The sequence below is a fragment of the Myxine glutinosa genome, chromosome 1 (assembly GCF_964187855.1).
Source record: "Myxine glutinosa chromosome 1, kmMyxGlut1.1, whole genome shotgun sequence".
Lineage (NCBI taxonomy): Eukaryota > Metazoa > Chordata > Myxini > Myxiniformes > Myxinidae > Myxine > Myxine glutinosa.
In genome coordinates this window covers 269,706,273-269,732,670 of record NC_136261.1, presented here as the reverse complement: position 1 = coordinate 269,732,670, position 26,398 = coordinate 269,706,273, and positions in this window count along the sequence as shown.

The window sequence follows — 26,398 nt, the reverse complement described above, 5'->3', positions numbered from 1 at the left end:
CCCCATGGCCTTTCCAATTTGGTGCGCTCCTTGGCCAGCAGCAGCAGCCTTAGCTGCCCGTAAGCTCGCTCAACGCTGCCATAAGCCACGCGGTGAAGCCCGGAAAAAGGGGGCGGAGTGCCAGAGAGAAGGTGTGGCCACGTCACCCAGCCATCAGGGCGGGGCCGGTAAGCAATAACCAGCCAACCAGTGCTGAGGTAACATCGCCTGACAGGGCGTGGCTTTTGGGCTTGCGGAGCGATCGCTGGCTGGATTATAAAAGCACGAGCGCAAAGCCCTTTTACAGGACTTGTTGGGAGAGCGCACTGGTAACAGCACTGCGAGGACTAATGCGCTTGATCGTGCTTGAAAGGACTTACTGGGAGAGCGCACATTTAAGAGAACTGTCCAGGACTGCTGCGATTTGGAGGACGGTGCGAAGGTCGACCTTAGGACAGTGCGGAGAGGACAGGACTTGCACAATTGGCACTTGCGTACAGGACATTGGAGAGGGGGCGTTTGGCGCGAGTCGTGCAACTATTACGTATGCCGCCAGGATACCAGCCTTTCCCCCGTGATATAATTGTCCATTCGCATTACACTGTGAAGAGCTGCCTGCTGCGTTTTCCATCGCCTGGACCAGAGCCGGACTGGAGCCTGGTCGCGCTGGTGACCATCAACCTGTTCCTCTACTATCCCCGTGTGAGTGTCTGTGTGTGTGAGATGGGCCCGTTTCTCCAGGGAATAAGTTAAGCCTGTAATTAAGACTGCCCTGTGTACTTCTCCTTCCTCTTTCTATCTTGTACATTCCTTTTGTTTCCTCTTCTTTCTGTACATTTGTAATAAATTGCCTTGTTCTTCCTGGTTTCTTCTTATCCGATCGCATCCGTCTTTTCTCTAATTGGGTAAGCGTGGCACGATTCGGAACCGCTATAATCGGGTCTAGTCACCTGTTAACAGCTCAGATCGCGGATTGCTATCCGCTCGGCATATTCCATCAATATCCATGGTTCGAGCGGGAGTTATTCCCTTGCTTTACGGTCGGTGGTAGTAATTAGGTAATAGGACTAAGAATCGACCAACTACCCTATTTACCACCAACCGGAAGGGATGTTATAACTTCCAGGACTCGCGTCGGCCAGATCAAAGACAAGGGGATTAACCCCCCCTTGATAAGGGGAGAGCCGACGTCCGAGATCCGTAACAATATATATATATATATATATATATATATATATATATATATATATATATATATATATATGTATGTATATATATATATATATATATATATATATATATATGCGGGGCTTGAGACCCCTGCCCCCCTTGTGTCCTTATATTGTTTGACCAATTACCAAATATAAACCAACCATGTTTGCTTTGCTTAAAAATATCATATCCTTTAGATCCTTTGAAACCCTGCTTTTCCCTTTAAAAGACTTACTTTGCCTGTCATGTATCTCAAGGATGATATACTTTGTGTGACTTTTTATAGCATGTCTCTTACTGTCGAAATATCCTTTTGGAACTTACTATATCCTTATAAAGAATTATATGTCTTGTAAAAGCCAGGCCCTGATGGTATTATCCTTCACTCTGTGAAGACCAAACCGTATCTTCCCAGTCCCCCTTAACTGTGCTAGATCACTTTTCATGTTTGACATTTTAACGACTTGCTGAACTTTCCCTCAATTAACTGGTTTCTAGAGAATCGTCAACATGGTTGACCCATGAGTGACACCGAAGACCACTCCGTCCTTCTCTTTGTCTTGAGCTAAAAACCACACCCCAATATTCCCTTTATAAAGTGAAACTCGACCGAATTATATTAGAGCATCATGTTGGAATCCTGGTCCTTGTGGGCCTCAGTTTAAGCATTTTGCTTTCCACAAGCTTGTGTGTTTGATGAATCAAATAAATATCTCAGTTGTTCCTTCTCTCAATCATGAGTCTTGAGTCCTAAATCAACGGATCCATCAAATGGCGAGCCAGGCAGGAGATCAGCTCCGGCAGACTCGGGACGTGGCTCCAGGCGCGAGTGAGTGGGAAAAAACGCCAGCTGGTTTGATCGGTCTGGGTGAGGTGAGCCTTGGGTTTATTTTGTTATAGACTGGGATGTTAGGCGAAATTGGAACTCACTCTGTCGCTCGGTGTCGTTTGCCTGTTTCCTGCTCGAGCCTGATCCTCGAACAAAATTTAAGAACGAGCCGTTTTTGGGCTCCAGAACAACTGAGCTGTTTATAGGATTCGTCAGGGTAACGTTACGGGACGGGAGTAAAGGTGCTCCAGCAGGGGGGCACGAGGTAAGGAATAAATTGGTTTCGTAAAGTAAGGTTAGAAGCGTCATAAGGACGCCGGCAAAAAGTAAGGTACAGTTAGCATATATGCGGGAGAGATCTCTGATTAGGCGGCTATATGTAGGAGAGATCTCTCGGGAATAAGGAGTAAGGTTGCCTGATTACCTGGCGGTTAGCTGGACAGGTAAGATACGGTTAGCACACAGAAAGTTGAGATGAGGTGGTCGAACCTCTTCAGGAGTTATGTTAGAGAGCTGAGATGAGGTGGGCGTACCTCTGGAGTTAGGCTAGAGGGCTGTGAGGCGGGCGAGCCTCTCGGCTCTCGGTGGCCTGAGGAAGCAGGCAAACTAATTACATGTGCAGGATGAGGCGATTAAGGAAATAAGATAGGTAAGCGAGCCAGGGAGCGACCAATGTCGCTCGTTGAAGATCAAGACCCGTGAGGGGTTAGGTAGATCAAACCCCGACCCCCCAAGCCCTAAGCTCTGTCCCGGGGCTTCAGGCAACACCCCCTGCACAGCGAGCCCCCCCTGCCCCCCTTCCCCTGCTTCACCCTTCTCACCCCTTTCCTCCCCTTGTCCCAAAAATCCCCTTTTCCTCTGAATGAAATGAGACATATACGAATGAATGGGAATTGCTGCACAAGATGCTCTGAGATTGATGGGTGTGCATGAATCCACGTGTGCTGTAATGTACGCGGTTAGTGTCAAGTTGGTCGGATATAAGGAAATGCATGAAATGCGAGCCGGTTTGACAGTCACGTGGTATGAGGAACATGAACGAATGTGGATTTTGATGACCACTTGATGTGCAACACCACTGTGTGGGCTTCGAATCATTGTGATTGGTCGCTTGCGGTGCGGGAATCCAGACCGGGATTGCCGATTCTGGCATCCATCCGAGGGTCCTGGTGATGTTCGGTAATTGACGTGTGTATTTTTATTTGTTTGGGACGAGAGGCGAACGGATGGTCTGGCGGTTCTTTTATGGTGTGCGAGCGGGCACATTGAAGTGTGTGAGGGGAGATTCAGTCAGCTTGGGGTTGGTGTAGACCTGGGTGTTCGTGTGAGGCCGCTGGTAAGGTGTGCGACAGGTACAGAGTGTGACAGGAGAGGATGCAATCAACGATTATATTGTGTATTGGCGACTCGTGTATTGGTATATCCCTGACTGATTGACAGCTAACTATGTTGACAGCTCAATGTTTTGACAGCGGACTGTTATGACAGCTGTCAAACTCGTTTGGAAAAACTCACGTCCCGACGCGCGAGGTAAACCCCGCCGTGAACGCGAATAGAGCGGTGCGCAGGCTGGTTGCCGCGGCAACGGCCCTCGCAGGAAACCGCGAGGCGGGAGTGTTGGGATTCGTGTGGAGGCACGAGGGTGCGTGCCGGGACGGGGGGGGGGGGGGCGTGGCGTCGTCGCGTTGAGTTGGTTGTGCCAGGTCGATCGGCGATCTCTGAATTTAAATCGGATTTTTGTCGTGTGTATTGTGCATTCGTCATTGACGTGTGTGTGTCGATTTTAGCGTCTATCCGAGGATCCTGGCGACGTTCGTTTAATTAAAGTTCTGTTGGTGTGGAATGCTGTCAGAGGTGCGAAATACACACCTTTGATCTGGAGGGGAGGTATTTTGGTAACTTACTTCCGTGATTTCCGTTTCATTGGATGGGAATTGGGAAATGCGAGCCCTGCCGGGGTTTTGAGTTTGTTGAATTGGGTTCGAAGCATGGGATTTGCTCAGAGTGCCGGTGATAACTTGCCTACTCTCAGAGGGGATGTGTCCCGCACAGGGGGAGAATACTGCTATGAGGTTGCTCGGAGGATGTGCCCAGATGCATTGTGGGTCATTGCGACTTTGCTGAATGTCGGTGAGCAAGGGAGACGTTCGTGTGTGTTTTATGCGGTGTGCTGGACGCCATGTCAGAATGGTGGGCGCCTGCGACATACATGCCATGCAATGTCACAGGAGGAATACGTTATTTAAGATGGATTTATATAAGGGGAATGCTAAATAAACGATGATAGTACGCGAAGTATATAAAATGAGGTGATTGTCGTGGTCGAATGAAGGATTTCAAGACAGAGTAATTAATTTCCGGTTCCAACAGGAAGTCTTGTTCATGCAGTAAACGAGGTACAGTGTGAATGATGAGATTCAGAGAGATCTCTGAATGAGGTTGTCTAGAGCGGATGAAATAGAGAATGGCAGTTGCAAGACCGAGGTACGGATGTGATGCGGAGTGGCGGCTGGAAGATGCATCGATGCATTTGTGTTGATCGATGCGCCGAATGAAGACCTTTTGGGTTTGCTGGCAAGCGATGCTGGTAAGATTTAGTTATGAAAATGCATGTGGTTCTAAGGGCAGATAATGTGGGACAAGCTGCCTCACGGGCGGTGCAGGGAGAGTATTGGAAATTCAACAAGATTCTGTGTTCAATAATTTGAGCAGAAATGTCGCGTTTTCAACCGAACGCTCATTCGAGGAAGGAGGAATGCGAGGTTTTAACTATCGGTTTGATGTGGTTCACGCCGGGCGAATGATGTGTGGATGGGTTGCGTAATGGCTAATGCATCTTGGAGATGCATCAGTGCAAAGACACAGGGAAGGTGCTGAGAGTGACACGGAGCACGAGTTGGTTGTGGCAGGTGCGAGAGGATGCACACCTGGAATGAAAGAATGCACTCTTGAGTTGGTAGTAGAGCACGTGATTGGGTGTGCGGAGGAGCTGTCACAGAGGAGTGGGCGCAAGGAGATGTGTTGAGGAATGTGCCGAGCGAGCACACGTGCGAAAGGTGTGCACCAGGTAGGGAGGGTGCTGTGGTCAGGGGTGTAACGAAGCTTGGGAGCGGAATGTGTGTACCTGGGAGGATATTGTTCCAGGTACGGAGATGGTAGAGCACGCCTCCCAAGAGAGGCTGTGGGATTTTGGCGGGAGTTCTTGCAGAGGCAAGATGCACCTTTCTTCGTTTGAAATTTGACCTTTTTTTGAAGTTCATTTGACCTATGTTTGAGAATGATTTGGGATCATGGGAATGATTTGGAATGGGAATGAGGTCAGAGTGAATTTGCTAGCCTTGAAAGGGCGACAGGCTGAGTCAATCTATTGGGTGTTAGTTCAACGAATTGATATAGAAGTTAAATCGGAAAAAGGAACAATATATTGTTGGTTAAAACTGAAATTGTGGACGTAATTTGTGGATAGAAGAATATCGGTTTCTGAAATTTGTAAGTTGTTGTGGTGGACGTCTTAATAGGTGATGTCCTTTGTTGGGGCTTGTGATACGCCTCTGTTATCTGTCTGACTGTGAGTTACAGTGTGTCTGGAGAGGAGGTCAGTCAGGTAGGATGGGGCCAGGTTATGGAGGACTTTGTAGGTCAAGAGGAGGATTTTGTACTGGATTCTCTGGGGAATGAGGAGCCAGTTTCAGTTATAATGACGGGGGTGATGTGGTCACGGGTCCGGGAATGGGTGAGTAGACGGGCAGCGGAGTTCTGACCGTATTGGATTATTGAGGTTTGGTGATTATTGATGATTATCGAGGGTGAACCATAGAGAAGGCTGTCTTTGTGATCTGTTTGGTGTATTTGTCGAAGGAGAGGGTTTGGTCAAAGATGGTGCCAAGATTCCGGTTGTGAGTGGATGTGGATACTGGGAAACCGTCGATGTTGGGGGCAAAGTTATGGGTGGATTTGGTAAGCGGTTTTGGGTAAATGAAGATTAATTCAGATTTAGCATAGTTAAGTTTGAGGAAGTCGATTTGAAGCCAGGATTTTATTTCAGTAATGCAGTTTGTCAGGAGATGGATTTGGTGGAGATGAAAAGCTGGATGTCATCGGTGAAGCAGTGGAATTGGAGACCATGGTGCATTGGCCATGGTGCACGACGGATTAAGTGACCGAGGGGGGAAAGGTACAGGATGAAGAGGAGCGTTTTGGGCCAAGAACTGAACCTTGAGGGGGAGCGACTTGTGGTGATTAAGTTGTTGTAGATGCTGTCAATTTTGCTTTGGAAGAATGAAAGGAAGGAGATGCAGTTTTCTACTGTGAAGGACTGGTGGTGGTATTCAGGGTGTTGAGGAGTTTGTTCGTAGTTGTATTTGAGGTTGTTTGTTCACGTTGTAGAGTTTGTTTATTTATTTGTTTGTTTATTTAGTTTGTTTATTGTAGAGAAGAGTGCTTTTGGGTTTTCCGGAGCCAGAGTGGATAATTTGAGAGTAGCAGGCGGAGTAGAGGGCATCTTTGTAGTGCTGTAGGTGGTCCTTGTAGGCTTGGGAGTGAACTGATTTGGGTTTTTTATAGGCGCAAGCTGGTCAAGGATGGTGTGATTGATGATGTCAAAGGCGGCGCTGAGGTCGAGGAGGATGAGAATGTTGAGGTTGCCGGCGTCAGAGGAGAGAGAAGGTCATTGGTGATTTTGAGGAGAGCAGTTTCAGTGCCGTGGTTGAGGCGGAATTCGGGTTGGAATGTTTCATACAGGTTATTGGCAGAGTGGTGATGTTTGAGTTGAATGGCTACAGAGCGTTCCAAAACTTTTGACAGAAAGGGTAGGTTGGAGATGGGTCTGAAGTTATTTAGTGTGTCAGGATTGAGTCCAGGGTTTTTCCAGAATGGGGGTGAAGTTTCACGAGGTTTTTGGGAAATCGGTATGTGAAACTGGATTAAGTTTGAGTGGTTATTACATATACTCTGGGTCCATGTGGTTAATGTGATGTGACTTAAAAAAAAAAAAAATGAATGGGACTCGCTGTAAACAGTGTAGATGGGAAAAAAAAAAGAGATAGACAGGGACAATGGGCTGCTTGGTGAGCCATGGAGATGGATTGGATGTTTTGTTGTTGGTTGTCTGGGAGTTCGGTTGTTGCATTGCCAAAGGTTTCTGTGTGGTGGACACACTTGTTGTCTGTTGTCTTGTGTGACGTGGGTGGAGATGTATGTGGCTGTGTGTGGCTGCCTGGAGTCGGGAAGGCGGCTACAGTGGTTGATATTGGTTGTGGGTTGTCCGGGGTGCTTCGATTTGCATAGGGGGTGAAGATTGGTGGATATTGGTGGATATTTTGAGTAAGTTTCAACGGGGACTGGACATATGAGACGGGGACGGTAAGACATATGAGAACTATTGTATTATCTTTATTTTATTTTTATTTTTCTATTTTATTATTCTATTTTTATTTTCAATATTTATTTCCACTATTTTTATATATAGACCAGGTTATTTTTATTATTTGTTTATTTACGAAAATAAATAAATAATAGGGGGAGGTTAATGGTGGTGTGTTGGTGGAAAAAGTCGTTGTCATTGAAAGTCGAGTTGAAACAATTTGTATGGGATCCATTGTAGACATGCGATGGACAGCCATTGGGCCAGAGGCTGAAACAACCTTGTAGGGAATTCTTGTAGGGAATTTGGAAAACGCGAGGTGTCCTCACATTCGCAGGTTCGGTGATAAAGAATTTGGAAGAATTTGGAGAGATAAATAGATAAAGAGATAAAGAATTTGGAGGCCACCAAAGGGCGGACACTGACGTTGCTCGGGGCAACGCAAGGGCGGACAGGAAGAGCCGCCAACCCATGGATAGGATGCACAGATTGTCAAAAGGATAGGATGCACAGATTGTCAACACATACCACCAAAATTAGGGCAGGAATAGGGAGTTGGTTGAGAATGCCGGCGATAACTCACCGATGTGTGTCCCTGTGTCTGTCTGGTCGCCTAGCAGGCCATGGAGTTATATTTCTGAAACATGGATTTCAAAGAGGCAGGTGTGTGCCCTGAGAAAATTTTTGATGGGTCTGATGGATTTTTGGATGGATGGGTTTGATGGATTTTGATGGAGTGGGCACTTTTTGATTGGCACTGGGGGCTGCTGTTGTGTGGACTGGGGAACGAGGGCGGCGTAGGTGACGTGAGGGGAATGCCACGCACTGCGACCGTCTCCCCCCAAGACCGAGGTTGTCGGGGACATGAGTGGGATGTCGATTGCAGTGATGTGGGATGTCGATCACAACCTGACGATGTTGTTCGTGGAGGAGGTCTTGTGTTAAAGTTGGGACGCGTTGCTGGGGATCTGGGTGGCTGGCACCCCGTGTGGTTGGGGGTTGCAGGTTCACAGAAGGAGGTTGGAATCCAGTGTTATGTTCGGAGCACGCAAGGCTGAGCAGGATGGATTGCCATTGGGACGTGTTCTCAAATGATTTTATCAAAATGATGGCTCCTGAGTAAGGGGAGGGAGCAGGGAAAAATATTCACTGTAACAGGTGTTGTTAAACTGTTTGTCTGCATGAGGATGGCAGAGTTCGCCTTCGAGACTCATGTGAGTTGTGTCTGGAGGCAAGGTTCGGGAGGGAGTGTGAAGAAGGAAGGACAAAGGGTTGTAAAAAGTTGATGGTAAGGCAGGGTATAAGGGAAAGTAGGAAGTGTTGGTGGTTGGCCTGCACTGGGAAGAGTGTGACAATGAATGGAAAGTTGTGGCTTTTATTTGACAAAATGGTGCTAGGTTGCCACAACACAGGTTGGGGCTGGTGCAGATGGGATCACGGCTCTGCAGACCAAGTGAGCAGAACTCCACCACGCACGCTGGAATCACATCAATTGAATTATTGTCCAGAAAGGAAGGTATTTTCGGAAATTGGGGAAAGCAAAAACAACATTTGAATTTCCAGACATGATGCAGAAAATGCAGCTATAAATAGAGATGAGGTAACTAAATGCCAATTGGTGGGCAGGGGGGCTAGGAATACTAATCAAGGATTTAGTCCTTGCATGTGTGAGCAAATGTTCCACAGGATGAACCCAAATGAACCTCCGGCTGTCGACGTGACTGCGGACCCTGGAACGATGACCCGAATGAGTCACTGAGCAGCAATGATGAGATCTCCGCGTCTGAAGAATGTTCTTCCATTTTATTTTGAAAATGATTTTGATTATACTGAAAAATTGAATTTGGATCCGGATGTGGACTTGCTTTTCACGGACCCAGTCTAGTAATTCTCTTGTCACTTATGTCTCACGAGCTCACAGCAGTTCAACCCTTGCTGTCCCAGCCCTGGATTTTGACCCAACTCCGGACCCAAGTGCATTGCAGGGCCCGCCTGCCAGGAAGCCGATTATCCTGGATCCCAACATGTCGCATGCAGACGCAAACGACTACTTAAAGGAAGTTTCTCTCTTTTTCATGGAATGTAAGGCTCTGACTGCTGGCCTTCCAGGCCACAGATCTAGGCCACGTGATACTGATGATGTTATGCTTTCCCTGGCAGAACGACGGCACATCCAAGGTCTTATGAACATGGAGATCGATTGAGCGCCGAAGATTCATAGGGACTGCGCCTGCGAACACTTGGGCGAGCTCTCGCTAGAGGAGGGTCCCGGCTGCACCTCCGTGGCCAAAGGGTGGGCCTGGAGACCTTCTCGAGTGTGGACCCCTGTGGGACCAGTCGTCTTCGTTGTGGATCCGACGCGCCATTGGATAAACATGTTTCTATGGCCAACACACACACACACACGCGCGAATCATCCTGCTGGGTGCTATGCGAGGTGCTTTGGGTACGGGGCATGTCCACTGGGGCCGCATTCGCGTGGTATTTTCATTGACTGTCTCCCTAGCTTGATTTAATAAAGGCCCTTTTTTTGGCTCGTAGATAGCGTTGTAGCTTAGATCCAAGAGGACGGTATGCGGGGCTTGAGACCCCTGCCCCCCTTGTGTCCTTATATTGTTTGACCAATTACCAAATATAAACCAACCATGTTTGCTTTGCTTAAAAATATCATATCCTTTAGATCCTTTGAAACCCTGCTTTTCCCTTTAAAAGACTTACTTTGCCTGTCATGTATCTCAAGGATGATATACTTTGTGTGACCTTTTATAGCATGTCTCTTACTGTCGAAATATCCTTTTGGAACTTACTATATCCTTATAAAGAATTATATGTCTTGTAAAAGCCAGGCCCTGATGGTATTATCCTTCACTCTGTGAAGACCAAACCGTATCTTCCCAGTCCCCCTTAACTGTGCTAGATCACTTTTCATGTTTGACATTTTAACGACTTGCTGAACTTTCCCTCAATTAACTGGTTTCTAGAGAATCGTCAACATGGTTGACCCATGAGTGACACCGAAGACCACTCCGTCCTTCTCTTTGTCTTGAGCTAAAAACCACACCCCAATATTCCCTTTATAAAGTGAAACTCGACTGAATTATTTTAGAGCATCATGTTGGAATCCTGGTCCTTGTGCGCCTCAGTTTAAGCATTTTGCTTTCCACAAGCTTGTGTGTTTGATGAATCAAATAAATATCTCAGTTGTTCCTTCTCTCAATCATGAGTCTTGAGTCCTAAATCAACGGATCCATCAAAGAATCGACCAAGTACCCTATTTACCACCAACCGGAAGGGATGTTATAACTTCCAGGACTCGCATCGGCCAAATCAAAGACAAGGGGATTAACCCCCCTTTGATAAGGGGAGAGCCGACGTCCGAGATCCGTAACTATATATATATATATATATATATATATATATATATTGTTACAGACGCGGTTTTAGATGTTAGTTTACCGAGCGGTTTGGTATTACCGCGTCCGCACAGTTACTCCCCGATTAGAACCCTATCCCGCCCGATTCCACTCGACGTTGACCAAGTCGCGCTATGCTAAATCAATGAAGGAAAGGACACAACGGCGGGGATAAATGCAACGACACAAGGGGTACAGTTCTCAAGACCTCCGGCGGAGGATATAATATTGGTGATGCAGAAACGGGTAGATTACACGGTAAGAGGTAAAGCGCAGAAAGATGGGCACTTAGACAGTCTTATCTTATCCCCGACAGACCACAGACAAACGGGACAAGACTGACTTACACAGGGATTGATGGCAAGGAAGGGCAGGCAGTCGATAGCACAAGGTGCACCTTGGCTCAGGGGCAGAATCGACCCGGTCCGGTCCAGAGATGCGGGGAGGTATTCAGCGCTTGGAGGTGGCGTCTTCTCTCTCCGTGGTGTGGGCGCATCTCACGTCACCTCCCTCTTCCTGCGCATGTCCAGCGGGGAGTGACACGCCCTCGGCTCGTTAGCTCCGCCCCAGATGGAATCGGTCCGCCGCTCCTATTGGGTGCAGGGGGTTACCGGCTCCGCCCTTGACGAGGAGCTGACAGCGAGCCCCTGCGTGGTAACCCCGTCGGAGCACATGTTCAATGGTGGCTAACCAAGCCGGAGTGAGGACGCACACTCCCCGCGCCGCCGCCGCTGTTGTTGTTGTTGTTGTTGTACCATGAGGAAGAGCTGCGGGGAGGTATTGGGAGGTCCTAAACTTTCTAACGGTGCCATACAATCACATTCTGGTGCAACGAAGAGTCAGAATTAATGGAAACGAGTCCTTAACTGACATAGACTAAGAATAACTAGCAAGATGTCCTATAGTTGTCTACGTGAGATGCAGTGAACCTGGATGTGACATTTAATGGGGGAAATAGGGGAAGGTCGGGGCTACAGAGTGTTGTTTACAGACAATGGGACTAGGGAATGGGGGATTGGGGATAGTTGGGAAGTATTGGGGAAATAGGGGAATATTTACAAGTGGATATGGATGGAGGCCAAATCCCATATCCGCAACAATATATATATATATATATATATATATATATATATATATATATATATATATATATATATATATATATATATATATATATATATACATACTAGCAAAGGTACCCGTCAACGAGGGGGATCGTAGATGTCTGAGATGAAATGAACAATTTCCTTTGGAGTGGGTATTGAAAGAAACGAGAATTCAGTATAAATATTCAGTGAGCAAAGGTCGCAATGGGTGCAGCTGGTAACCTCAACAACCTTGTTCCATTCTATCAGCTAAGATTTCCAATCCATGCTCGTTGTACCTCTGAAGTACTGCTCAGAAGTGAAGGTGATATTATGAAAGCTCAACTGGGAAATGGGGTTAGGCATGTTTTGGGCCTTCCGCCTGATGGAAGATCACCAAAGTTCTTTCCATACCAACCGAACACCTCCAGGCACCTATCCCTCTCCACATCGTTTCTTCAGCTCCTGACCTTCCCTCCCTCTCTACACACCCCACAGATTTGCTTTCAGCAATTTACCACAGCATTTCATTCTGGGTTCCCATTCAATGATCCATAGATCAGTAGTTTCAGTTTAACTTTTCAACATCAGTTTCGCTTTGAGATATCAGTTGAGATTAGTCATTGCAACTTGTGATGCGACGTGAATATTGCACAGAAAAGTTCAAAACCGAATATGGGAGGAAATTTTATCGAATTTTCTTACGGGTCTAAAGTGTTTTTAGGGTCATAAAGGGGGCTAAAGTATTTAAAGATTCACGGCTTTTAAAAGGGCCAACTGGGGTCTAAAGTTGTCTATGGATGAAAGAGCAAAAAAGGTGACAAAAGTGTCCAAATGGTCTTGAGGTGTCCAAAGTGTCTTAAAAAGTCAATAGGTCTTAAAAGTGTCGAAGAAGGTGTACATGTCTCAAAAGGGTCGAAATGGGTATGAAGGGATCGAAAGGGTGTAATGGTCTAAGAGGTCTATAGGGTTTAAGGGGTCTAAAGGTGTCTAAGGGGTGTAAAGGGTCAAAAGGGATCTAAGAGGTGGAACGGGTCCACATGGATCAAAGGAGTATAAAAAGGGTCAAAGGGATCTAAAGGGTCAAAGGGATGTAAAGGGTCAAAAGGGGTCAAATGGTGTTTAAGAGGTGTATTTAGAGTCTAAGTCTAAAGGACGTAAAGGAGTGAAGCTGTAGTAAAGAAATTACCTCGGGTTAGTAATTAAATTAACTCGTGAGTGCAACTTGGCAATAATGGGCCAAATGACCTCCTCATCACGGCATAAACCCCTATTAAGGTACATTGTGGTTAAAGTTTCGTTGTGATTTACCTTGGGAGCTCAAAGCAGTATAATCTCAAATAAACAGCAAAACAACAACTCACCTTCTTGTGATGTGATAGTTGGAGGGTTTACTCGTTGGCATGTGGTGGTTTGTCGATGGTGTCACATGAGTCATTTTTTGTACAAACTGTTTTTTCACCCTTGAGAGTTATGTTGTTAGATGAGCAGTAAAATTCCCTTTAAATCTATGTATAGGTTATGTCTTTGTACTACTTTTGGTTTTTTGAAAAATTAGTGAATTTCAGAGGTCACGTGACTCCTTCTTTACCAAACTTACAGATGATGGTAATGCCTTAATTAAGAGTTGATTTTCACATCTGATAACATATTTGATGATTGGAGGTTACAATCTCACTAATTATATCGGTATCCATGTTGAAATCCGATAAAAATTGGGCTTTTTATATAGCTTTTTATATGTGGATCAACCCTTGGAGATCATGGCGACAGGTGGTAGCTCGGAAGTCTCTAAATTATGAATTGTGAGAAAATAACTGTTTTAAACCCCTATTTAGGTGCAGGGTGGTAAAAGATGTTATCCTATAAAGTTTTGTGGCAATTAAACTTGGGAGCTCAGATGAGTAGGTTCACAAACAAACAAACAAACAAGCAAACGGAAATTTAGCTTATATATATATAGAGTGCATTCAGAAAGTATTCAGACCCTTTCACTTTTTTCACATTTTGTTATGTTACATACTTATGCTGAAATCGTTTAAATTCATTTTTTCCCTCATCAATCTCCACTCAATACCCCATAATGACAAAGAGAAAACAGGATTTTAGAAAGTTTTCCAAATTTATTAAAAAGAAAAAACTGAAATATCACATCTTTTTTTTTTTCTTTTTTTTGTATAACGAATCAAGGCTCGTGAAAGAGCTAACATTTATCACACAAACAAATCTAACAGACAAACAAAATATATAAAAAGAGGGAGCGGTAGACCAGATGGGAGAGAAGGGGAAGCACACAACCACAACATTTGAGAGCAGGGACATCAGGAGATGTGTGGGAGGGAGAGGGCTTGGGGGGAAAAGGTGCTGGAAGGGGGGGGGGGGGGTGGTGGGTGAAGTATAAAACACAAGGACACCAAGGACTTCCAGGAAAGAGGTTGGTGTTTCACAAAAGTGGATTTGGGGTGAAATTAGCAGTGGTAGAAAAGGTCATGGTTTTGGATGGGGGAAGATAAGAGATGGTGGTGAACAGCTGTTTTAAAGACCTGGAGGGAGGAGTGGGATTGAAGCGAGTGAGGGAGTTTGTTCCAGAGGCAGGAGAAGGGAATGAAGGAGTGAAGGTGAGCAGAGAGTCTTGATTTTGGCAGTTTAACCATAAGAGGGTTGCAGGCAGATGTTGTGCGACCTGTTAGGAATATTTGGGGGACAGAGCCCAGAGAGAGCTCGGGGGGGGGGGGGGCAAGGCCGGAGAGGAGTCGGTAGAAGACGGAAAGACCACAATCTGCCTGCGGTGAGTGAGTGAAAGGCCCTCGGAGTTAGCTTCATCGCGGGAGATTCCAATGATTCTGAACGCTTTGGTTTCAACAGCGTGAAGACGAGCTAGGTGTGAGGCAGGAGCACCAGCCCAGAGGGGAGAGTAGTATTCCATTGAGCTGCGGATGAAAGCCTTGCATGTGGTGAGGAGCTCAGGTGTGCGAAGGAAGGACTTCGCACGACGGAGGATGCCCAGTCGGCGACTGGCTTTGGAGGCCAGGTTTGAAATGTGGTTTTCCCAGGAAAGATCATGGCAGATAGTGAGACCCAAAAGCTTGAGTGACAGAACTTCTTAGAACATTGACAGAACATTGACATAAGTATTCAGACCCTTTGCTATGACACTTGAAATTTAGCTCAGGTGCCCCTTTATCTTGATCATCTTTGAGATGTTTCTACACCTTGATTGAAGTCCACCTGTGGTAAATTCAATTGATTGGAGACGATTTGGAAATGCACACACCTGTCTATATAAGGTCTCACAGCTGACAATGCATATCAGAGCAAAAACCAAACCATGAGGTCGAAGGAACTGCCTGCAGAGCTCAAAGACAGGATTGTGTCGAGGCACAGATCTGGGGAAGCCTACAAAAAAATTTCTGCTGCATTGAAGGTTCCCAAGAGCACAGTGGCCTCCATAATTCTTAAATGGAATAGGTTTTGTTCAACCAGGACTCTTCCTCGAGCTGGCCGCCCGGCCAAACTGAGCAATCGGGGGAGAAGGGCCTTGGTAAGAGAGGTGACCAAGAACTTCCAGTGGGAAGGTGGGCGAAATGTGACAAACTTCCAGAAGGACAACCATCACTGCACCACTCCACCAATCTGGGCTTTATGGCACAGTGACCAGACGGAAGCCTCTCCTCAGTGAAAGACACATGAAAGCCTGCTTGGAGTTTGCAAAAAAGCACCTAAAGGACTCTCAGACTGTGAGAAACAAGATTCTGTGGTCTGATGAAACCAAGATTGAACAGTTTGGCCTCAATTCTAAGCGTCCTATCTGGAGGAAACCAGGCACCGCTCATCACCTGCCCAATACCATCCCAATGGTGAAGCATGGTGGTGGCAGCATCATGCTGTGGGGGTGTTTTTCAGCAGCAGGGACTGGGGGATTGGTCAGGGTTGAGGGAACAATGAACGGAGCAAAGTACAGAGATATCCTTAATGAAAACCTGAAACAGAGCGCTCAGGACCTCAGACTGGGCCGACAGTTCACCTTCCAACAGGACAATGACCCTGATCACACAGGCAAGACAATGCAGGAGTGGCTTAGGGACAACTCTGAAGGTCCTTGAGTGGCCCAGCCAGAGCCTGGTTCGTCTGACTTTAACCCAATCGAACATCTCTGGAGAGACCTGAAAATGGCTGTCCACCGACTGTCCCCATCTAACCTGACAGAGCTTGAGAGGATCTGCAGAGAAGAATGGCAGAAAATCCCCAAATCCAGGTGCGCAAAGCTTGTCGCGTCATACCAAAGAAGACTCGAGGCTGTAATCGCTGCCAAAGGTGCTTCAACTAAGTACTGAGTTAAGGGTCTGAATAGTTATGTCAATGTGATATTTAAGTTTTTTCTTTTTAATAAATTTGCAAAACCTTCTAAAATCCTGTTTTCTCTTTGTCATTAAGGGGTATTGAGTGTAGATTTATGAGGGGAAAAAATGAATTTAAACGATTTCAGCATATGGCTGCAACATAACAAAATGTGAAAAAAGTGAAGGGGTCTGAATACTTTCTGAATGCACTGTATATATATGCAGTGTATATATATATTATATATATATATATATATAGTTTTGCAACCCCTTCAGGGCGAGACAAATAGGGAAGTCAACCTTTAGACTCAGAGGCTTAGAGAAAGGAAAATGTTGCATGCATATTCATTACTCATGCTTAATTTGCATGTCTGTTCCAACAATTTTCGTTTACACAAAGACATAAACAAGAAGATTCAGGCTAAAAGTCATTGGACCCATTTTGCCTGCCCCGGTTTTCCATCATGGCACTCCCGCATAATGCAGAACATGCACAAGTAACACATACATTCCAGGAAGCAAAAGGCTTTAAACTTGCTTACTACCCTGCGCTCACGAAGCGAAAAGTGTGGTTAAGCCATTACGTGCGTACGTATGTCGTACGTACGTATGTACACTGCCTATTGAAAGTCTACACCCCCTTTCAAAATTTTCACCTTTTGTTGCCTGGAATTAAAAATGAAAAGGATCAAAGGGATCTAAGGGATGTAAAGAGTCAAAAGGGGTCAAAGGGGTCAACGGGGGTCTAAGGAGTTTAAAGGGAATTAAAATGCGTTAAATCAGACTTTTCTACCTTTATTTACACATCGTAACCCACAACTTCCAAGTGAAAAAAAATTAAACAAATTTCAGAAAATTAATTAAAATACAAAAACTACAATAACTTTAGTCTAGTAGGAAGACTAGGTCCCCCTGCACCCCCCGGAGATATACTTCTAATCAGTGTTTCTAGATTGGAAAAAATGTGTAGAAAATGACTAGCTATGGCCCCAAGCTGAAAAGATGTCCCACATACCATTTTTATGCAAATTACTGCTGCAAATTTTATGCAAAATTATGCAAATTTTATGCAAATTTTTGATGAGGAGTAGAGTTGAGGGGTCTTTGAGGGCTTCATCGAGGTGCTCTCGGTTGCAAGACTGGGTCATTCTGAGAAGCACAGCAGGGTCAGAGATCATGATGTTCTCCTCCTCAGTGAATCTCTCCATCAACAGCCTCTCCATTGCCTCACACACTGTTTTGAGGCAAAAGAGGGACTTTGCGTAGGCCTTTCCACTGAGAACACCTTTGAGAGATCCACTTGTTACTAGTTGTGCCTCAAAGAGAATCTCTGCATATCCAGAACCACGCATCTTGTGTCCAGTGAGCATCCCGATGTAGTTCATGGATGTGTGGAAGGGTCCAATCGTTACTACATGACTAGCAAATTCATTTGGCCAGCGCCAGATGATGGGAAGGGCTTTCATGCAGACACCCAGATCAAATGTATTCAGGACCCATCTCTGACCCACCTCAGCAGTTGCTGCCTCGGAACGCTTCAGTAGCTCACGAACAACTGCGTTGTCTGTGATCGGTCTGTGCCTGGTGCCTGCATGGCATGGCAATGGCCTGCAGCCTGTGCCTGGGCTAGGGGGTTTCACCTCTGCAACTGGTTCTCCCCCACCCAGCAAATCAACAGTCGACTACTGCACGCCTATCCACCAACCGATCACAGACAACGCAGTTGTTCGTGAGCTACTGAAGCGTTCCGAGGCAGCAACTGCTGAGGTGGGTCAGAGATGGGTCCTGAATACATTTGATCTGGGTGTCTGCATGAAAGCCCTTCCCATCATCTGGCGCTGGCCAAATGAATTTGCTAGTCATGTAGTAACGATTGGACCCTTCCACACATCCATGAACTACATCGGGATGCTCACTGGACACAAGATGCGTGGTTCTGGATATGCAGAGATTCTCTTTGAGGCACAACTAGTAACAAGTGGATCTCTCAAAGGTGTTCTCAGTGGAAAGGCCTACGCAAAGTCCCTCTTTTGCCTCAAAACAGTGTGTGAGGCAATGGAGAGGCTGTTGATGGAGAGATTCACTGAGGAGGAGAACATCATGATCTCTGACCCTGCTGTGCTTCTCAGAATGACCCAGTCTTGCAACCGAGAGCACCTCGATGAAGCCCTCAAAGACCCCTCAACTCTACTCCTCATCAAAAATTTGCATAAAATTTGCATAATTTTGCATAAAATTTGCAGCAGTAATTTGCATAAAAATGGTATGTGGGACATTTTTTCAGCTTGGGGCCATAGCTAGTCATTTTCTACACATTTTTTCCAATCTAGAAACACTGATTAGAAGTATATCTCCGGGGGGTGCAGGGGGACCTAGTCTTCCTACTAGACTACTTGGTTGGATAAGTGTCAAATGCAAATGGGGTCTTCAAGCCGGAAAGCTGGGAGCAACAATTTTCAATTATTGCCACATCTGATGCAATTTAATGCTCCAATGGTGACGAGGTGCTCCATTTCAACTTTGTTCGATATATGGTGCCTTTGGAGCCTTAGGTCTGTAACAAAAATTGTATTGGTGTAAAAGCCAGTCACCAATTGCAAATTAATAGTAGTATTTAAAAAATTATAGAATTTGGATCTGGATCTTCACCAAAATCGAATCAATTCTTCCTTGTCAAACACGCAACCTGTGCACCAAGTTTCGTCTGAATCTATCGATAACTTTTTGAGATATTATACTATATATAGTTTTGGGCCCCCTTCACTCAATGCTGAAGAATCACGAAAAAATTCTTGGATCTGAATGCAGATCCTCACCAAAATGTAATAAATTCGTCCTTGTCTCACACCCAACCTGTCTACCAAGTTTCGTCTGAAACCATCATTAACCTTTTGAGATATCATGCCATATTTAGTTATTGGCCCTATCGCTCAATGGTGAAGAATCACGAAAAAGAATTGGATCCGAATGCGGATCTTCACCAAAATCTAATAAATAAATAATAAATAAATAAATCTTATATATATATATATATATATATATATATACAGTATATACATATATATATATATATATAATATGTATGGTTGGTTGGTATAAAATGTAAAATCATACCTGGAATGAGGATAGCCATGAACTTTTTAAAGAAATTCCAGCACACCCCCAAAACCCCCTACCTCGAAGAGCTATGCCCTTCATGCAACCAAAGGTATCAAAAGCAGGTGACTCACTCAAAGCATGTGACTGTCAACTCAAAATGTTATGTGCACTAATGCCGTGCTTATAAGAGGGAAGTTGCAAGTCAGAAATGTTGTCGATATTGACCTCACAAATTCCCTTCTCAAGCCACTTCCCAATACCCTTGCATGCTTTCCCTGTAGATCAGTCATCAGTTGGAACACCCACAACATCCAGGCACTCTTCCCCTGTGCCGCCACCTGTGCGGACAGACCACACAAAGTGTGGTCCGTGCGGATCAACTATAGGCACGGAGGTCGAGCGCAGAAGGCTTGGGAGTCGCTAAATGAGCCTTCCTTCCTACTACATAACCTCCTCCTTACAGCATCTGTCTCTCGTTATGGCTTCACGCTTCATTGCAGCCTGTACTTCAGCCAATCATTGAGCCTCTGCCAAGAATCACGACCATGGAGCGCTGCCTGTGCAGCTGGGAATGAACAGGAGCGGAGCAAGGAAGGAAGGAAGGAAGGATTTGTAAATTGTGGAATGAAGGCTAGGGAGTGTAGGAGTTATGTGTGTGATTCTTCTTCACCAGAAATTCTGGTTCATTGTTATCATATCGATTGGTTATATTGGCCATCACTTATAGTGATCATACCATAAACAGCATTTAAACAATAAATTAACAGCCTTGACTCCTTGAACAAATCCCATAAATCTGATACGAGACGTCGTTTCAAACGTAGATATCCACAACCGTCACTTTTTGCATTCAAAACTCAACTCATTCTAAAAAACTATTTTTTAACTAGGACGAGGTTGTAGATATATGCGAGCATATAATTGTATCTCTCCAGGCTTACATCACAATAAGACTAAGTGTCATTAGTGAGACCAAGTCGAACCAAACTTACCGTTAAACTCAACTTAATTCATACGTTGACTTGTAAATATATATATATATATATATATATATATATATATATATATATATTTTTTTTTTAAATTAATACAAAGAGGAAGCTAATTGATGAACTAAATGACAGGATGAGTGGGTTATAAACAACCTGGTATAGGACAGTGGGGAATGTACACCCCGTCATTAAATAACCAACACATGATTGTTGTTGATGTATTTATTTATGTGACATATTGGGACACAGATCAGGTGCAAAGCTCAAACAGAAATAAATACTGAACTAGGAAGAGCAATCGGGGATTGCAGACCCTCGCCGAGACTTGTTTTGTGGGGTGTAGTTTGTGTGGCGAATAAATGGAAGGAAGTACTAAATTAAAGTTCATTCATTGATTGAAATGAAAGGCCTGAAATGGTATAAAGCATCTGTATGGGTCTAAATGGTCGAAAGTGTCTCAAAGGTCTAAGCCCTAAGGCGTCTAAAGGGCGTAATTTAAGGTCTAAGGCGTCTGGATTGTCGAAAGGATCTTAAAATGTCTAAAACGTGTCTAAAGGTCAAACAAAGGGGTTCAATTTGTGTAAAAAAAAGTCTGAAAGGTGTGAAGTTCTCAAGATCTGAAAAGGGTCTAAAGGGTATAAAGGAGTCTAAAGGTCAAAAGGTATGTTCTAAAAGTACGTAATTAATGGACATAATTTATAGATGTAGTCACACTCCAATAATACATAACTGATAGACATATTCAGAGTCCAACTCATGCTCAAATGGTACATAATTAATAGACATACTCACATTTCAATAGTACATAATAAATAGACATACAGTACTCACTTTCCAATGAAACTTAATTAGACGTAATACTCACATATCAGAAGTATTGTTAGGTTTGTAGGGGGTAGGCAATACCTTAGTCCAAGTGGAATTGTATAGATTAGTGTGCTGCGACTGTCATGAAGAAGAAGAAACATCGATGTATCATAAGTAGGAAATATGTGTAGACCGGATGATGTGTAAGTGTATCTTCGTCCGCATGAGAGGGGCGGAGTTTGTTAATCAGCGAGAGATTATGTGTAAATCAATCCCCTGTATGTAATTGCCTCTGTAATCTTTTCCTGTGTTCCTTATGACACCGCACTACAGACACCTAGTAAGAAATCGGCCATTAACCACACTAATTAAAAACCAACCGGAAACCAGGCATCAAGCACTATCGCTGATAACACCGACTTGGTGAGCGCAGTGGCACAGGCAGAGACATGAGCGTCCTGTCTGGGAAGCCACGTCCCGAAGAGCAGTGATTGGCAGGGATTTGATTGGCACAGAGACTGGTAAGATGAGGCTCACTGATAGGAGGGGAGACGGAGACATCGTGGGATGACGTCGGAGCCTCAAGTACAAAATAGTTGGAGCGGCGGACATTTTCTCTCTTGGGTCCAGACTTTGTTGGTGAACCATTGCCGAAAAGCTCTCTCTCAGCATCGACATTTTGTCTCTCGGCATCGACATTTTTCCCTTCTCGTTTTGGAACTGGTGGTGAACGGTCGAGTGCCACCATTTTGCCTTCTTGTTCTGGATTTCATAGCGAACGGTCGCATTTTATTGCTCGTGCGCAAGGAAGCTTCACCGCAAATGGTTGTGTTCCGACATCTTGCTCGTGATCATGAGGAGGAAGAGCTGCGGACAGAGAACTGCGGTTTCCACACACGGACGACGAAGACAAGCATGGCTGGGCGAACGCGGGTGCGTGAGGCCTAGTATGCGCCCATGGCAGTGCATTGAGCGCATTTTCGCACCAAGGCCTCAGACGATTTTTGACGATTCCTGACGAGATACACCAGCCGAAGTGCCACAAATCACACCTATTTCTTTTCCAGTTATTTTATCCTTTGTCTGTATTCGGGTCTGTGTGGGAGCGCTCCAATTAGAAATACTAGCAACAGTACCTACCCTACGCGCGGGGCTTCAATTGGGAGGCCCAAATGAAAAAGCAAAAAATATCGGAAATTGAAGGCTTTTTTTATTTTAAACGATTTATGTAAACAACCATGAAGTCATATCACACGCAAATCATCAAAATCTAAACAGTACATGGCACCCATTTTGAAAAAAGATTGAATTAAAAGGGCCTCATCCTCTTTTTTTTAAATTTTTTTATCTTGACGATCGACTGATGTTTTTTTATTTGGCCCAAAGTAAGTAAAGAGCGGCTCAGTTTTAATACCGTCAAATACTTCGCGGATTTTCATGGGGGTCAATGATGTCATATTGCTTTCGTGCGTGTTAAAAACATATCTCTTCAGGTAAACTGTATTTCGTTTTTTTGTGTACTTGCATTCTAAACTTGCATTCAGTTGTATTTTGCGATGAACGACGACAATGACAACAGAACCGTTGAGATGCGGAAGAGCGCGCAATGAATCTGTAAAATGGAAGCGGCTGCTACACATCTTTCTCAGTCGCACGTTTATGTGTGAAGAGTGCGCGCCGAATCTGTAACACAGAAGCGGCCGCCTCACCTGTTTCTCAGTCGCTTTGCACACGCTGCCATGTTTCTTCGGAGCCGCACGTTTATATAGGAAAAGTTCGTCAGGAGTCGATCTACTCTCTCCTGGTACATATAATTTCAACAAAAGCCACATCACTCTTCATATCAGTAAATATTATTCCATCGTGTTTGGCAAAACTGGAAAATTGGAAAATTGGAAACCTTGGAAAATTGGAAAAACAATATAGCCTATTTTACTCCAGGGGGTCCCAGGATTACCCACCCAAAATATCGTTGCGATCGGTTGAGCCGTTTTTGCGGTACCTGGGAACAGACAGACAGACGGACGGACATTTGGTGCATCATAGTAAGATAGTTTTATCGTGTTTTTCTTTGTTACCAGCATTTTCTTTACTAAATCCGGTATTTTTGTATATTTTAATTCCGTGTCGGTTTGAGTTGATTTATTGTAGGGTCGAGGAAGTTGGGTGGACGAGTGAAGGTAAGCTCTTCGGGCTCGTTTCCCTCGCATGCAACGAAGGTCCGCCATTGAATTAAACGCCTCAGAGTGTTAAGCTCGTTTGGTCATCCGTGTCACCCTGCGGTGTTCACCAGAGGGTAGTCACATGATAGTATGTAATTAATAGACGTACTCACATCGCATTAGTACATAATTAATGGGCATACTCACATGCTACTCACATACTACGTGGACATACTCACATTTAATTAATCGACTTAAAACTAGACGTAGTGCTCACATTTCATTAATATGTAATTAATGGGCATGCTGACATTCCAATGGCGTGAAATTAATAGCATGACTGTACTGAGTTCCAATTGCACATAGTCACATGAAAAAGTAAGTACACCCCATGTAAAGTTTTGACTTTTTCAACATATTTCAACATACAGATATTTGATTTTCATTTCAACAATATTGATAGATAAAGGTGATATAATATAACAAATATCATGAAACATTTACATCTTGTAGTCCATTGTATAATTTAAATAAAGATAAAGGCAAATTTCGCATGTGGAAAAAGTAAGTACACCCCTACATTTATCACTACTTCAAATACCTAAAATTAGAATCAGGTGCACCAGCTCAGGTGCAAATGATTAGAACATCGTTAGATAGGATCTTGGAGGAACCTGTCTTATTTAAACTTCAGACATTTAGTTTGGTTTGGTCTTTGTTGTTGAAGTGTGCGGCGTCACCATGCCTAGATCAAAAGAGTTCTCTGAGGCCTTCAGAAAGAAGGTTATAGATGCCTACGAGTCTGGGAAGGGATTTAAAAAGATCTCCAAACAATTTGAAATCAATCATTCGACTGTCTGGAAGATCTTCTACGAGTGGAGAAGATTCCAAACAACTGCCAACTTGTTCAGGCCAGGCCGCCCCAGCAATTTCAGCCCGAGAGCAGACTGCAAGATGCTGAAAGAAGTCTCTAAGAACCCCAAAATGTCATCACGGGACCTACAGGTAGCTCTTGCCACTGTTGATGTCAAAGTGCACGAGTCTACCATTAGAAAGAGGCTGCACAAATTTGATCTACATGGGAGGTGTGCCAGGAGGAAACCTTTGCTGTCCAGAAAGAACATCAGGGCAAGACTAAAGTTTGCCAATGAACATCTAGGCAAAGACCAGCACTTCTGGAACAATGTGCTCTGGACAGATGAGTCAAAGGTAGTGGTATTTGGCCACAGTACCAGAAGACATGTTTGGCGAAAACCAAAGACAGCATTTGACCACAAGAACCTGATACCAACTGTAAAGCATGGTGGTGTAAATATTATGGTTTGGGGCAGCTTTGCTGCATCAGGGCCTGGGCAGCTCACCATCATAGAATCCACTATGAATTCTTCATTGTACCAGAGGGTGCTTGAGGATAATGTGAGGCCATCTGTCAGAAAGTTGAAGCTCAACCGAACGTGGACCTTGCAACATGACAATGACCTTAAACATACCAGTAAATCCACCAAGGAATGGCTGAAAAGAAAGAAATGGAGCGTTCTGGAATGGCCAAGTCAAAGCCCGGATCTAAATCCCATCGAGATGTTGTGGGGGGATTTGAAACGAGCTGTGCATGCAAGAAACCCCTCAAACATCGCACAGCTGAAAGACTTCTGCATGGAGGAGTGGGCAAAAATTTTTCCCAGTCGATGTCAGAGACTGGTAGAGAGTTATATGAAATGCCTACTTGAGGTTGTTTCTGCCAAAGGGGGCAATACCACCCAGTGGAGCCAAGGGTGTACTTACTTTTTCCACATGCGAAATTTGCATTTATGTTTATTTAAATTATACAATGGACTACAAAATGTAAATGTTTCATGATATTTGTTATATTATATCACCTTTATCTATCAATATTGTTGAAATGAAGATCAAATAGCTGTGTGTTGAAATATGTTGAAAAAGTCAAAACTTTACATGGGGTGTACTTACTTTTTCACGTCACTGTAATTAATAGATGTACTCACATTCCAATGGTACTTTTCATATTGCTTTTCGCAGCAGCAGCTGTGGAAGGTTGTGCAGTGAAGAGCGCTTCTTCTACGTTTGACGGGTTTTTGTGGTGCTTTGACCTTCTCTTTCCGAACGGTGTACAGTGCTAAGCGAAGAGCATGGCTCTGTGAGGATGGAAATGTAAAAGGAGGATGCAAAATGAAGTGAAAGTCATGAAAAAGTCACAGGGTTTTATTGTTGTTGTTGGTTGTTGTCTAAAAATTGCAATATTCCATGTAATATTATATATTTTTATATTGCTTTGAGAAGTATTGCTATTTATAATTTTGTGTGTTCCTTCCGTGTCCTTCATCCTAGAAACATGGGCTTTTAAAACAGTCATAGGAGACCAGACTTTATACATTACAAAGGAAGCTATTACAAGTGATTACTATGTTTATGTCTCTAATCTATGATGTGTTTAAGTATTGATATGTTTTATATATTGCCATACTATATCTATATATGACGTCACTGATGGTGATTTTTGCCATGGCAACACTTCTTATAAGCTTATTTCTAAGGCTTATTTCAACATTAATATTTGTAGATTCAGTTTCTATGAATAATGTAATATATGCAATACGTGCAATAAATGAAATATTTCCGAATTATGATAATTTTGCAATTTTCAGAAATTCAAAATGGTAATTACTTAGTAATTAGCAGGCGATTTGTATAAAGAAATAGACTACAGCAAAATTTTCAGTACATTAGCAAATTATGTTGCGAATTCAGAACTGCTCACCAACTCTGGGTAATTTAAACCTTTGATTTTTCAGTCTCTGGGTTGGTGAGATATGGTATATAGTATCTACTGTACCTGTATTTGCTGCAGAAAAAGCATTACGGTAGCTGGCATCTCATTGTAACCGTTGTAACTATCACGTTGTGTATTACGTTGCACCCAAGTAGTTGCTTGCAGTATGCAAGCACGCCCCACTGGTAATTAACAGACGTACTCATGTTACAATAGTATGTAATTAATAGATGTACTCATATACCATTATTTCCATGTACCATTATCATCATTATTAGAATCGTTATCATTATTATTATCATTATGGACCATTATCATCATTATAATCAC